The sequence below is a fragment of the Psammomys obesus genome, unplaced genomic scaffold, assembly GCF_907164565.1.
Source record: "Psammomys obesus unplaced genomic scaffold, mPsaObe1.curated_primary_1811, whole genome shotgun sequence".
In the NCBI taxonomy this organism is placed as follows: Eukaryota; Metazoa; Chordata; class Mammalia; order Rodentia; family Muridae; genus Psammomys; species Psammomys obesus.
The window spans coordinates 2646363-2662148 of NW_026585689.1; the positions used below are offsets into that span (position 1 = coordinate 2646363).

The following is a 15786-nucleotide window of genomic DNA, read 5'->3' on the forward strand; positions in this document are numbered from 1 at the left end:
GCATGCATGCCACTCCCCAAGTCCACTGATAGGGGAGGTTCTCCTCTTCTTTCTGATCTTAGTCTATCAGTTCTCATCAAAAGTGGCTGCATTGTCATCTACTGTGGCCTGGTAAGGCTGCTCCCCCCTCAGGGGGAGGTGATCAAAGAGCAGGCCAATCAGATTATGTCAGAGGCAGTCCCTCTTCCCATTACTATGTAACCCACTTGGACACTGAACTGCCATGGGCTACACCTGTGCAGGGGTTCCAGGTCATCTCCACGAATAGTCCTTGGTTGGAGTATGATTTTCTGGGAAGTTCCCTGTGTTCAAATTATCTTGTTCTGTTGCTCTCCTTGTGGAGTTCCCGTCCCCTCCAGCTCTTACTATTTCCCACTTCTTACATAAAATTCCATTCACTCTGCCCATCAGTTGGCCATCAGGCTCAGCATTTTTATTAATTACAGTTTGTTCACTTTGTATCCCAGCTGTAGCCCCCCTCTCCCATCCACTCCCAATCCTGCCCTCCCTCCCTCTTCTTCTCTAATGCCCCTCCCCAAGTGCAATGAGAGGGGAGGTCCTCCTCCCCTTCCATCTGACCCTAGTCTATCAGGTCTCACCAGGACTGGTTTCTTTGTCTTTCTCTGTGGACTGGTAAGGCTGCTCCCCTATCAGGTGGAGGTGATCAAAGAGCCAGCCTATGAGTTCATGTCAGAGACAGTTCCTGTTTCTATTACTGGGAACCCACTTGGACACTGAGTTGCCATTGGCTACATCTGTGCCAACTGGGACTCTAAGTTATCTCCATTCATGGTCCTTGGTTGGAGTATAATCTCAGAAAAGACCCCTGTGCCCAGATTTTTGGGTTCTGTTGCTCTCCTTGTGGAGGTCCTGTTCCCTCCAGGTCTTTTTTATCTCCTCCTTCTTTCATAAGATTCCCTGCACTCTGCCCAAAGTTCGGCTATGAATCTCAGTATATGTTTTGATGCCCTGCTGGGTAGAGTCTTTTAGAGGCCCTCTGTGATAGGCTCCTGTCCTGTTTCCTGTTTTCTCCCTCTTCCGATGTACATTTCATTTGCCTTTCTGAATGAAGATTGAGCATCTTACTCAGCGTCCTCCTTCTTGATTAGCTTCCTTAGGTATACAGATTTTAGTATGATTATTTCATATTATATGTCTAATATCCACTTATTCAGATTGGAAAAGAATTGTTACCAACCCTATAGCTGACAGAGGGCTAATATCCAGATTATATAAAGAACTTCAGAAGTTAAAAAGCAACAAATCAAGTAATCCAATTAAAAAGCAGGACACACAGGGGGGATACAAACTGAATAAAGTGTAATTAATAAAAAAAAAAAACAGGACACAAAGCTAAACAGAAAATTCTCAATAGATGAACACTGAATGGCAGAGAAACACTTAAAGAAATGCTCAAAATCCTTAGTCATCAGGGAAATGCAAATCAAAATAACCCTGAGATTTCACCTTACACCCATCAGAATGGCTAAGATAAAAAAACTCAAGTGACAATACATGCTGGAGAAGATGTGGAGAAAGAGGAACACTCCTCCATTGCTCGTGGGAATGTAAACTTGTACAACCACTTTGGAAATCAATCTGGCACTTTCTCAGACAATTAGGAGTAGTGCTTCCTCAAGATCCAGTTATACCGTTTCTAGGCATATATCCAAAAGATGCTCAAGTATACAACAAGGACATTTGCTCAACCATGTTTGTAGCAGCTTTATTTGTAATAGCCAGAAGCTGGGAACAACCCAGATGTCCCTCAGTTGAGGAATGGATACAGAAATTGTGGAACATCAAATAATGGAATACTATTCAGCAATTAAAACAAAGAAATCATGAAACTTGCAGGCAAATGGTGCGAACTAGACAAGATCATCCTGAGTGAGCTATCCCAGAAGCAGAAAGACACACATGGTATATACTCACTTGTAAATGCTTATTTTTTTAAAGCTGCTACAGTTTGAAGCAATTGGAGAAACCATAATAGATAACGTCCACAGTAGGCACTTGCTAAGATCAAGGAGAGTTCTTGCTCACAAGGGTGCATGTATAGTGAAATGGGGGGGGGGGGGCCCTAAGCACATCACACTCAAAGGACACATTCTCAGAGGTATGTAAAATTTGTGCCCTAGGATCTTCACTTCCCCCTCCTTAGTCCCTGTTCTGATAGCTGTCATTGCATGGTAAGATATCAGAAGACAACCCTGCCCCATAACCTCTGCATGCATGCAAAGATAGGTGATAAGCCGCCTGTCCCTCCTAAGCCGCCTGTGCCTCCTGGGAACTCACAGTTAGAGTTAATGGGTAACTTGAAGAAGACACACTGGGACCAGAGCGTCTATAGCATGTCTAACTACCTTTTAGGGATATTTTGTTTTATTTTATTTTATTTACATTTTAGACAAGGTCTTGCTACGTAACTAGGGCTAACCTGGTACTGACTGTGCACACAAGGCTGGCCTCAAACTCACAACAATCCATCAGTCCTTCTACCTCACTCTCTTCTGTATTGTAAATACAAGCACGCTTCGTGTTGACCAGCTTTAAGTGTATAATTAATTTTGGTACAACTGTGGAGACCTTGCAGAGAATCTGGCTTTGTCAGCAGACAGAGAGGTCTCAATAGCTAGGAAAAGACAGTGGAAGACAAGAACATGTGTTGGAAGCTGAAAGGAGCTGAGAGCCACGGAACAGTCTATCCAACCAAGACCAGGTTCAAAGACTCTGACTTTGCCAGTATGGTGGAAAGGAATGGCTGAGCTGTCGGCATTCTTAGACACTTTTGAAGGGTCAGTTGGACCTGAAGCCCAAGGGATGCTTAATGCAATGCTAAGGGATTTGAGTCTTATTTTGTAAATGTTTTATGAACATTTCTGAACAAAGAAATAAGAGGTCAAATTTACTTCCAGTTGTTTTTATTTTGTTAAAAACATATGTAACAGAATAATGACCATTTTAACTTTAAAAAAAAATTTTTATTTATCTAAGAAAAGATCTCACTGTATTCCTGACCAGCCTGGAATTCAGTACCTAGACCAGGCTAGCCTCAAACTCACAGAGATCTGTGCCTCTGCTTCACAAGCACTGGAATCAAAGGTGTGTGAGATTACAAACATGCAGCTTAACTATTTCAGAGGATATGGTTCAGGGCGTTAAGCTCATCCCTGTGTTTTTTAACCATTACCTCTGCTCAGTTCCAGACCCAAGTCCTCATCCCAGACAGAAGCTCTGAACACTGTAACAGTGATTCCCAACCCACCCTCCCCCAGTTAATGGTAAACCAATGTTCTCCCTCCTGTCTTGTTGTTCACAGTGTGCTCCAGGAACCCCCAGTGAGTGGACTCATCCAGTACTCATGCTTTATTTCATTTAACAAACTGTATTCAGAGCCCACCCACGCTGCAAAGGGCTGGCATGCCATTCCTTTCTAAGGCAGAACAACATTGTATACACATGTCACATCTATCTTCTCATTCACAGCTCTACTTTGTCAGCGGAGGGGCAGATGGGAAAAGGAGAGAACCTATCAAGAGACACACAGCTGAGACTCACCTGTGTGTCAGATATTCATGATATAATGGCAGTGGAGATGGGAATTCAGCACTGATCTGAAGAGACCTCATCCATTCATAGTTTGGGAAAACCAGCAGTGGTTTCTGTTCTGGAAAGAGGTGCTCATGGGGGACTCCTCAGATTTCTCATTTATTCTTCCTGAAGAAAAGTCATGATGCTAAATCACAAAGTTGCATATCCCGGGCCTGTTAAGCTTGTTAAAAAGATGTTTTGCTAAACTAGGTGATGCAAAAATGGACAGACTACTACAAGCAAAAAATGATATTGCTAAATATTGGTTCTTAGGTTATAATTTCCATGTAGAAAGACAAATTGGAGTAGTTGCTTGGCATAGTGTTCCTTAGGATCATGCAGAAGTAAAACTCATATTCTACAGCTTGATTACCCTAGTGCATTGTCCAACCTCTGAGAACAAAGGAGCTGTTACATAAGCCTCAGCAGAGAAGTGTGATTTAAAATATATGCCATTGCTATTTTAAGCTTTAATAACCCTATCTTTGGCACTCTGCTCCCTTTTTCCTCATGGAACATGTTTTACTGATACAACCCTCTCTTCCTTTCCAGGGCAAAGGACCCACCTCAGCAGAGCAGGCCTAACAGGCAGCCAATAAATATTAATCGATGGTGATAATAACATCACCCAGGAGAAAGAGAGAGGCAGCAAGTGTTATTTATTATCTGGCATTACAAATGGGAAAGTTGACACTGAGGGGTGAAATGACTCACTCAAGGTTGCATAGGAAGCTAGTGGCCCGGCTGGAAATAAAATCTAACTACCCTCTCTGCTTGAGAAATTTCTCCTCCCTTTTTCATTTTGCCTGGCCAACCTTGAAAGTTAGTGAAAGCAAGAGCAGGGGTTTGAGTTTGTGAGTCTATGTAATGTTACTGGGGCCTGGAAATTAAACCCTGATTTTTATTGCTTTGTTGATTTTCAAAAGGGTGTTTTGTGGTTTTGTTTTCTTAATGCAGTTAATACCAGCCAGGTTAACACCTTTCTTAAAATCTTTATAAGCCATAAAAATATTTCTGTCTTTCTCTTTATAGCTTATCCCTTCCTCATCCCCTATTAGTCAGAATTAATAAGATCTGTTTGTATTCTACCCAAATGTTCTCAAATACCCTCCAAGAAAAATGCTAAAGGCAGAGACTTCAAGATGGACAGTTCTTCAGGGTATCAGGCACAAGAGACCCATGCTTCCCTGTCCCGGGCGGTGACTGCCTACTTCATGGAGCCTCTTCCTACAGGCTTCCATGTGCCAAGAGAAGCTGATTGCATGCTCTCTAAGATCTATTGGAATAAAGTAAAAATTGTTCCTAAGAAGTAAGTATATAAGAGAATAGTATGAAATTTATATATGAATGTATCAATAATATTAAAATTTTAAATTCTATAAATGTAGGGAGAAAGATAAGATATTCTCTGTTAAGTTTTCTATTTTCTTCCCTCTCTCTCATTTTTTTTTGTTTTGTTTTGTTTGTTTGTTTGTTTTTTTGAGAACAGGATTTTGCTTTATGGTTCGAGATGGCCTCATATTCACTGCTATGTTCCCAACTCAGCTTGGTACTACAGGTACAAGCAACAGACTTAGCTTAAGTTCTTTTCTTAAAGCATGATGAAACCACTTACTTCACTTTCTTTTTACTCTTAATTTTGGCCACCGATTCGACTTGTGATTGGGGAACGGATGACTCATATTTAGTACAAGAAATCCTCTTACTTTGTGCCAAGTCAGGTGAACATGGAGCAGGAGCAAGGGATGGAAGATGAATATGACAGAAGTGAGGAGATTTGGGTTATGAGAGAGAAATGAGGACGAGAAAGGAAATTGGAAAGAAAGAGAGGAGAAGAAACAATCTTGATATCATCACGTGTGCTTATAATCCTAGCACCAGGGAGGTGGAGGCAGGAAGACTTAAAAATTTGAGACCAGCCTGGGCTACATAGTAAAAGTTTCTCTTAAAAAACTAACAGAAGAGCCTGGTGGTGGTATATGTGTTTGTAATCCCAGAACTTCTAAAATGAAACAGGGAGAGGGGGAGCCTGCTTAGGCTACATGAGACCACCTCTCAAAAGGGAAAAAATAGGTAAAAAACAGAGAGAGAAAGAAAGAAAGAAAGAAAGAAAGAAAGAAAGAAAGAAAGAAAGAAAGAAAGAAAGGAAGGAAGGAAGGAAGGAAGGAAGGAAGGAAGGAAGGAAGGAAGGAAGGAAGGAAGAAAGAAAGAAAGAAAGAAAGAAAGAAAGAAAGAAAGAAAGAAAGAAAAGCGTAAAAGGAATCAAAGAAAGGGTGAAAACCAAAGAACACAGAAGGAAAGGAACAGATGACAGAAGGTCACAAAAGGCGAGAAGCCACTGGACACAGAAACAGGGTTGGACGTTAAAACAAAAAGGGACACTGGGGGTGGGAAGAATAGAAAGGTAGGCTAAACTGTAGACTGGGTTGCCAGTGCTGGTGTATTGAAATGTTTAGCAGGATTCTTCACATCTGAAACTTTAGCTGAGAGACTTCTGTTTTGTTGACCTCAGAAATGCTGATTATAGCCCAAGATGGCCTCGAACTTACTGCTATACCCCTGTCTCAGCTTACTGAGTGCTGGGGTTATAGCGTCTGCAGAGAATTTTGGAGAGTAGCATCATCTGAGTTTAAGTGAAGTCTGTTCCAGCTTCCAGCACACATACGGTGACACACATGCGCAGACAGACATACTACACAGACATGCAGGCAAACACACTACACACATGTACAGACAGACATACTATACACGTGCAGGCAGACATACTACACACAGATTCAGGTCGACACACTACACACATGTTCAGGAAGACATACTACACACATGTGCAGACAGACATACTACACAGTTCTTTGGGTATGTCTTGGGAGTGGCAAAGCTTTTGTTGGCTTTTAATCACATGGACAGGAAAGTTGAGAAGCCATGAAAGGCAGCATTTCATACAACATGACAGTGACCCCTGGGGTACTGCCTGGGTGTGTTGGTGACATCCATATCTCTAAGGCCACAATACATGGTACCACATGAACAGGTAAACAGTTTCTCTACTCCACCCGGACTACTCAATGAATCCAGTCTTTAGTGGAGGTATCTTTTTCTCCAGTCATGCCAATGTTACTCATTGTCATTATGCAGGCCCTTAAGGGAATATCAGTCAGTATTACACCAGTACAGGTCCACATCTGTACTCTCAGAGTTTGGGAAGCTGAGGCAGGCAGGTCTCCTGAGCTTCATAGAGAATTCCAGGCCACCCTGAGCTACATAAGACAACACTGTCTCACTCATTCTTAAATACAATTAAGCAGGTGATATAATAATAATAAAATCTTATAAAAATAAAAGCTGTGCCAAGAAATACCACCTTTTCAAAGAATTAGAGCCTTTCAAAAGGTGGCTGCAAAGAGCCACTGCTGTGGCTGAGAAGAAAGTTGGCAGAGAGGGACTGAAGGTGCAGATGGGGTTCTGTGAGCCTAAACCTCTTTGTCAAAAGAAAAAAAAATAGTGAAAATGAAAAGCCCTTCAAGACAGATTGTCACGGCTTACTAGCTAAAAGTTGGAATGACCAGAGACAAACAGACATAAATGCGTTTATGATTTTTCCTCTTGTCTGCTGCTAGCATATGTCCTTTATGGGCAACCATGGCCACAGGTCAACAGCATGGATGTGGACCTCCAAGTTGTTTTACATGTGGGTCAACTACATTGCTAAATCAAAGTAGTAAGGTATAGAAGTCAAGGCAAAGAACTCTGGTTTTTATTTTAGCAGACTAACAGTGAAAACTCTCTTTTGAAAAGCAAACTGGGAACAAGCAAATTCTTCTGCAGTTACTGTTTTGCTTCAGACAGGGGGCTCACTATGTAGTCCAGGTTAGCCCTCTTCTCACAAACCGTCTGCCCCAGCCTTGTGAGTCCTGAGATGGCAGACACACACTATCACTCCCTACTTGATTTTATCCTCAATAATGTTCAAAGGTTGACATACTAGGGAAATGTATTTCAAATACATTTCTTTTCCGTAGAGTTCTTTATAGCCCAGGCTGGCCACCAGCTCATTCTGTAACCAAGGATGACCTTGAACTTCTTTTTTTTTTTTTTCGTATTTTATTTTTTTCTTATCAGTTACATTCTATTAACTATGTACCCCAGCCGTGTCCCGATCCCTCATTCCCTCCCAGTCCCTCCCTCCCTCCCTCCTCTCCACCGTGCCCCTTGCCAAGTCCGCTGATAGGGGGGACCTCCTCCCCATTCATCTGATCCTGTTTTATCAGGTATCTTCAGGACTGGCTGCAAAGCTCTCCTCTGTGGCCTAACAGGACTGCTCCTCCCTTGGGGGGTGGGGAGGCCAAAGAGCCAGCCATTGAGTTCCTGTTAGAAATAGTCCTTGTTCCCCTCACTATGGGAAACCAATTGGTTACTGAGCTACCACAGGCTACATCTGAGCAGAGGTTCTAGGTTACATTCATACATGGTCCTTGGTTGCATGTCAGTCTCAGAAAAGACCCTGTGCCCAGATATCTTTGGTCCTTGTGGAGCTCCTATCCTTTCCTCATCAGTCTAACTCCCCTTCTTTCTTATGATTCCCTGCACCCTGCCAAATGTTTGGTCACGAGTCTTTGCTTTGAAAACACCGCTAGTTATAGTCTTTCCAATGCGCTCAGTAGACTCCTGTCAATGTTCAATGCGTATCCCATCTGTCTTTCAAAACGAGGATTGATAATCTTACCCCATGTCCGCTCTGTTGATTATCTTTTTTAGGTGTATAGATTTCATTATGTTTATTATATCTTATAGGTCTATATAAGTGAGTATATACCGTGTTTGGACCTTGAACTTCTGATCCTCCTACTTCTACCTCTTGAGTGCTGGGATTTACAGGCATGCACTACAATAGTAGAGTTATATGGCCGCATACAAGGCAAGTACTCCACTTCCTGTACAGCTCCAATCTCTATATCCACTTCCTCCACCTCCACACACAGTACCTGGTATTCACAGGAGGTATCCCATCTAAGGCCTAACCAGGCCTGACCCTGCAGAGCTCTCAAGATCAGAGGAGATCAGGTATGTTCAGGATGTTACAGTTACAGATTCCATAGTTACTCTCTATGTTTAATTCTATTAACTGCCCTGTTGAGACAGATACACACTGAATTTAGCACTACTCCAAGCAGTGCTGTAACAAGGAACTACTTGGAAAGGCTGCTGGCTGGGCCCTGCTATCATGTCAAATATGGTCACCCAGCTTGCCGACTCCCATTCTTTTGGTGAGGAACCACTGGTCACCTTAGTGAGTCTAGTTCTTTAGGACAAGGTCTTGCCTGTGTTCTGATGCCCACCCGTCTCAGCTCTGACTGCGATGCTGCAATAAAAGCATTATGTAGCCAGAAGAAGGGTTTGCTCTCAGCTGTACTCCACATAACACCCGGGATTAACTGTGTCGTTTGCTCACCCCGATTCTCAGACATCACAGTTTTCTTTTGATAAAGTGGGAGCATGGACTGATTTTTCACAGTGATGGGGATACGTGAATTACAAGAATACGGAAAGCCCCGACACATAAAAGGAACTTAGATGGCAGAATTAATATTTGCTGACTTTAATTTGGGAGAAGGCAGTTCTTGACCTAAATGTTCAAAGGAGGTATAATTATTTCTCAAATCAAACGACAGCACTCATACTTGTAATTCCCTAGCCAGGGAGTGTCTGAATTGCTATTTTGAAAATAGAATCAGTAAGATACTTTGGGCCCTCTGCTCTTAAGTTTAATGACTTGGTGAAGTTTGCGATCATTTTTGAAAGTGGATAATGAGGCTTTCTCCCTACCCACCTGAAGTCAAGTTGCAAGGGATAGTCACTTGTTGCAGAGCAAATCTTTTATGAAGAAAACTTGTCAAACAATAGAAACAAACTTTCAAATTATTTATTTTTTGAGAGGAAGGACTCCTGAAAAGTACACGTGAGAAATCTTTGTTCTTACTTGAACAGGAACTGAAGCAGAGGCAAAGCCAGTTCACACTCTAGAACTGTCTCATTTAGAAGATTTCTGTTAAACTAATGAGCATGATTCTAAAGACATCAGTTCCTCCTGCTTGCAAATAAGACAGGTTCCTTCCCCGATTGCTTGGTCAAGTGGACCCAAGATGGCAAATAATTCTCTAGTCTTACTTTTATTCTTGAGCCTTAGCTACGCAACTTCATTTTCTTTTTGTTAAAGTAAGATCAGCCAATTCAGCTGTCCTGCGGATGGATGTATTCGTGTCTCAGAGCTTATGAATTAATGGCTAAGCACACATAAAGAGTTGCTTCTATCTATGGGAGGAGTTTTGTGCAAAAAATAATTTTTTGCATAAGCCTAAAACTTATGAAAGAAACAAATTTATTCTGGATTATGAATCTTTATCAGAAATATTTATAAATCATATAGGCTTAACTGTTAAGTTAATTTTAAGTATTTTTAGGTTTGGTTACAAGGAAAACAAATGACCACCCTGTTCAATTCTGATATAACTTATAAATTTCCTGGATCCGTTTGGCAGAAAAGCACCTGGACTCTTGTGCTTTTCTTGATCTGTCTTCAAAATATGCAGCTCAGAGGTTAATAAATTTATGGTTCCAAAGTACTTCGTGTGAGCATTACAATTTTCAAAAGATATTTAATCTTTACTTTGTTCAAGGACATCAGAACACTTCTTTGGAAGTAACAATTAAACCAGCATGTTAATATGTTAAATTATAATTAGGAATAATACAATCACACACCAGTTTCAGTTTCTGTAATAGTTTCAAAAACACATTGTGGCATATTTCCTTGACTCCCTCCATGCTTTTGAGGCCTACAGAAGAGGCATATTTGTTTATATCTTTCAGAAGCCAAAAGGAGCTACCACCCTGAGAGTTGTAAAAGATAATGACAAACAAGAAAAGAAACAATCTCTTACCTATTAGTAAGGTGGAGCACACAGCTGCTTGAAGCAGTTTACAGACCATGAATCTAGCCTAGACAAAGCTTTCGGGTACACTAGATATTTTCCCAGGCATATAAAGCATTTGCTGTGTACCTGGATGCCTGAAAGAGTTAGAAAGGGAGAGGCTTTTGATTGACGTAGCATTTTATAGCCCTCTTGCCATTGGTACCCTTTGGACTTTTTGAACTGACTTTACACGCTGTACTTACATGAATTACTTATTTATTTACTGATTTAACTAGCCACACATATGTTAAAAAAAAAAAAAAGAAGAAAGCAAGCTAACTTCACCTCTTAGTGGAAGTATTTTTAAAAAGTGCAACTTTGTCAGAAAACAGTTTGGCTGGCAATTCCTTTAAAAAAAATCATAGCGCACAATTAGCTTCAACCCACAATTCTACTTCTGTGCATGTATGTCAGAGACTTAACACTCATGCCTAATAAAAAGCTTTGTTAATAGGAAGCATAGCCATGAAACAAACCAGACGCTTTTCAATACTGAATGTTAAGTTGTAGTACATATGTATCATGGATTTCTGCCATCAGTAAAAAGTGTCATTTGTTGATACAGCAGTTTGGGTGAATCTCAGGGAATCAAGTGACAGTGAAATGGTTATTTCCTTTATGGTTCATTTATTTAATCTTTTTGAAAACAACAAAATTGAGGATATCCAGAACAGAATACTGGCTGTCAGAGATTAGTAATGAAGGGGTAAAGGAGGCCAATAAAAATGTGTTGGTATATCTCCCTATGTATCTGAATTGTGGTGAAGATGTGAACATAAAAAAATGTGACCAAATGAAATAGAACTGGCTACACATCACACACAAACGAGCCCATGCTGAACCAGGGAGATCTGTGAGCTAGCAGGTTATATCCACGTTCAGACTCCCACTCTGTGTTAGGAGACTGTACTCTACTTTTACAAGATGTTCCTATTGGGAAAAGCTTGGCAAATCACACATGGGACCTCTCTGAGTTACTTCTTACAAGTGTGTGCAAATGTACATATCTCAAAATAAAACTTAACTAAGAAGAAAGTGTTTAGCTGCAGGGTAATGTCTGTTTCCAACAACACAATGTAACTGTGAAACTAGCACCCCACTTTCATGTCCGCAACAATTGTTCTTTTCCCTGGTGTGATGAACTGAGTGAATTCATCATCTGATACAATTTGTTCTGGATGGCAAACTGTACATCTGTTACCCAGTCTCACCAAGAGTTGCAATCTGGAATATGCATAAAGCTGTAAAAGTGGTGAAAACAACTTTTTTTTTTTTTTTTAAGGAGGAATAATAAAGATCTTATTTCATGTACCCGTGTTGTATATGCATGTACACCTGCATGCCAGAAGAGGGCACCAGATTCCAGCACAGATGGTTATGAGCCACCATGTGGTTGCTTGAACGCCATCTCAGGACCTCTGGAGGAGCAGACAGTGCTCTTATCCACTGAGCCACCTCTCCAGCCCCTGAAAACAACTTCTTGATGGCCATCTGAATTGTGCAGAGCGTTTGAATACCTGGATCTCTGGCTGGAGTGGTGTCTCCATGAACTTGTAGATGGAAGGTGTAAAAGAATTAGATCTGAAAAGAAACATGGTAACCTTGGAAACCCTTCCCAGGTGTCTAACTATACCAGCAACTTTCCTAGCGCTGAGACCCTTGTTTAATACCCTCCTGCACAAAATTTTTTTGTGTGTGTCTCTATTTCAGAACCGTACTTTTGCTATTGTTAAGAATCGTAATGTAAATAGGTTTTCCGAGGGTCTTTGGGGGTCGTGACCCACGGGTTGAGAACCACTGATCTACACCACTCTTCCCAAGGCCCCACCCACCCCACACCTCCTAGATGCGCAGCCACACTGCGCTTCCCAGGTGCAGTTTCCACCTCTACAACCCTATGGGCCTCCTTTGCTTTGACTCTGGGGAGAGGTAAGAGATTTAGTTGTGTGCTGTGACCCGGAATCTCGGGAAAATACTTCACTTTAAAGTCACAGGACCAAAAGAAACATTATGTTTTACCCTGTCCTTACTTTTCAGTTCGTGACCTTAAAAAGGAGGCTTCTCTAGAGGAGGGGTGGGGTGCGGCTGCTTTGCCTTTTTGTTGTTGTTGTTGTTGTTGTTCTCACATAACAAGCTGCTATTTATCTCTGCTGGGTGTGGTGTAGCAGGGAAGTAGAAGATCGTAATTTGAGATGGGTGTGGTGGTGCACGCCTTTAGCCCCAGCACTCAGGAGGCAGAAATAGGCAGATTTCTGAGTCCCGGGCTAGCCTGGTCTACGGAGTGAGTTCCAGGACAGCCAGTGTTACATAGAGAAACCCTATCTTGAAAAATAGAAAGAAAAAAAAAAGATAAAGATAGTATATTGTCCTACCACAGTCGAGGGAACTCAGGCTCACAGACTTTCCCTAGCTTGTCCAAGGAGTTTTCGGAAGTTCAGGATGAATCTTCCCAGAGCAACCCAGATGCTATTCATACATATGGGTGGGAGCTGGGTAATATATCAAATGAGGTATTTTGCAGTCCGAACTGCAAACGTGGCCTGGTCAATGAATTTGGTTTCTTAGAAATGGCATAGATACAATACTTCATAGGCCAGAATATGCTTTCCCGAGAGTGAAGCCTTTCTTGGGACCCAAGTGTGACAGGGCTTCTCTTTCTAACATCTGCCTTGATGTAGTCCTAGGGCCACAGGCTTCCCTGCGTTGTGAAATTCCCCATAGCAAACCTTCTGAAGGCCATTGCTGCTTCTCCCCCCTCCCCCCTCCAGGTGTCTTCAGTGCTTCGCAGTCACCTGTCCTATAACCGTCCTTACTGAGCATTACTGAAGTTAATGGAATCAACTGATTCAAAGGTAATCAAAACCACCCTAAATCCAGCCAGGATTTTCCTGAACAGGTCTGTCAGCAGCCTTATCTGGCTGGCTGCACAAAATAAGCATCAGGCAGCAGTTTTGTTTTTATGTTGAGGTTTGGGTTTTTAAATATTTTCCTTCAGAGCTTGTCTCCTCTTGTGATCTATGAATGAAAGAAGCTAGAATCCATGAAAATTGGCAACCTTAATTCTAAAGAAACTGAAATGCTCTTTGAAATGAAATTGAAACATCTATCTTTAGGAAAAAAATAGATCAAGTAGCATGGATTAATGAAGCCCATTGCTAGGCTGTTTATAGCTTGTTTCCCACTTGAAAATCATTGCTTTTATTTGATAGGACAGACCTCATCAGCTCCCAATCTCTTGCATACCAATGATATGTAAATGTGAGGAGAGAAGAGGGTAAATAAAATCACATCCAATATCATCAAAAAAAAATATTTTTTTTTTAAGAAGAAAGACAAAGGAGAGAAAAGTTTCTTCCACTGAGGAGGAAAATGAACTTGGTGTCTGCCACCAATGACATCCACTTCATAGAATGCAAAGCACCAGTGCCATATTGTGTACATCACAAAGCCTCCAGTGCCATCAGACCCCACGGACTGCAGAGCCATCAGTGCTGTCTGATCACAAACTGCGGAGCCTTGGAGGACATAGCTCTCCTTTTTGAGGTTCTGTTGTTGAGTGAAGATGGGCATAGTACAGCCTGACTTGATTCAACTGTCTCAGCATCAGTGGATGGCGAGGGCCAGCCAGTGTTCCAGGAGAAGATGGTGAAAGGCCCCATATCACCCTGAGTTAAACAGAGTTAAACATAGCTAACGCCATGCCATTTTGTGATGTACCACAGTTCTGGGAAAAATAGTAAAGGCCGGATGGGAACTAAAAATTACTCTGAGAAATCCAGCTAAGTCACCCCCCTCAAGATATCTGCGGTCAAGGCTGCCCCAACTGAGCAAAAAACAACTTTGTCCTGACCACCCTCATGGGATATCTGACAGGTGGTCCAGCTGAGATAGGAGTCCTGGGAAAAGCAACATATGGCGGCACTAGTCAAGGTCGTCATAATTGTTTTGACCACCCAGTTCCTGGAATTCTGGTGTCCCTGCCAACCCTGATTCATGTTACGGTTTCATGTGAAAGAGCCAATCAGCTCCTTGTAACTATGCTTCTCGCTTCTGTATCAGTGCTTCTGTTCTAACCCTATAAAAAACCCAGCTTTCCACCCGGAAAGGCGCGTAAAGTCATCTGAGTGGCTTTCCGCCCGGGTACCCGTGTATCCAATAAAGCCTCTTGCTGTTTGCATCCGAACGCCTGGACTCGCTGATCCTTGGGAGGGGGTCTCTCAGACGAAAGATACCCTCAGGGGGTCTTTCAATGGAAACCTTACTAAATGTTGCACTGAATCTTGAGCCGTAGTTGCTCTGTGGAAAGCTCATTTCTGTGAAGTTAATGGAGGTATTCAGAACAGTTTTAGGGGAACAGCACTTCCTCACAGCACCTGGAAAGGGGGCTTTTGTAAACAGATTGATGCCAGGTACAGGGTCACCACAATTTGTATTCTGGGTATCGTACCACTGAGAATGAAGGGACTCTAGCTAGCCCAAGCATGCCCACCATGGCATGGCAGGCCTTCCCCTTTTTCTCTCTCTTGTAAACCATAGATTACATCCCCAAAGCTAGCCATCAAGGTCTGTTCCTTTATTTGGACACTTTCTTATATCAAACTAATTCTAAGACTGATCACCAAGGTCCTACTATCAAAATATTGAAGTCCAGCTGTCCCTGTCCCTTTTGATTATCTTAATTTAAAATGCCCAATCAAAACATAACACTGGAGCCTAGCCCATTCTAGCACAGACCTCCCTCCCTCTGTTTTTCCCTCTTGAAAATGACACCTACAAGGTGATTTGCTGCTGCTTTCCGCCTGAGTCAGAAATCAGTCACTTTACTCTTCTTCCATGCTTAATAAATGATCTCTCTACAAAAACAGGTGCTTGGATGTGGGTTGTGCCTAATCCAGCATACAGGAGGGATCACTCCACTGTGTGTGGACTCTTCCAGAGGCCGTTTCCCATCATGCCTGGAGTTGCTTGATATTTGGACAGAGAACAACATAGCAACAAATGAAGAAGGGTTTCTTTATCCTATGTATCCTTTTGTCTTGTTTATTGTTTGTTTGTTTGTTTTCAAGACAGGATTTTTCTGTGTTGCTGTTGTCTTGGAAGGTGGATTTTTCTCATTTTATTCAGATTAATAAATGAATAACATGAAAAGTTCAGTGGACAACTGGCAGACATTGCTTTTCTTCAGCCCTTTCCCTCTATTAAAGCACACTAAATTCTCACC

The 15786-nt window shown here is 41.9% G+C and overlaps 1 protein-coding gene and 1 long non-coding RNA gene across 3 annotated transcripts in view; one reads left to right on the top strand and one right to left on the bottom strand.

The window, feature by feature from the left end:
• Nucleotides 1-10548, bottom strand: part of CUNH3orf85 (chromosome unknown C3orf85 homolog) — a 15146-nt gene extending 4598 nt beyond the window's left edge. The window contains exon 1 of the mRNA XM_055593580.1: nucleotides 10533-10548. The gene's annotated coding sequence lies outside the window, so the exon portion shown is untranslated. The remainder of the gene's footprint in view (nucleotides 1-10532) is intronic.
• Nucleotides 10549-12149: 1601 nt separating this feature from the next.
• On the top strand, nucleotides 12150-14740 carry LOC129666478 (uncharacterized). Of its 2 annotated transcripts, none has more exons than XR_008718581.1 (3): nucleotides 12150-12184; nucleotides 13334-13417; nucleotides 13775-14740. It is a non-coding gene; the product is annotated as an uncharacterized LOC129666478 (long non-coding RNA). The 2 variants fall into 2 exon arrangements; XR_008718585.1 differs by having other exon boundaries at nucleotides 13891-14740.
• The last annotated feature ends 1046 nt before the right edge of the window (nucleotides 14741-15786 follow it).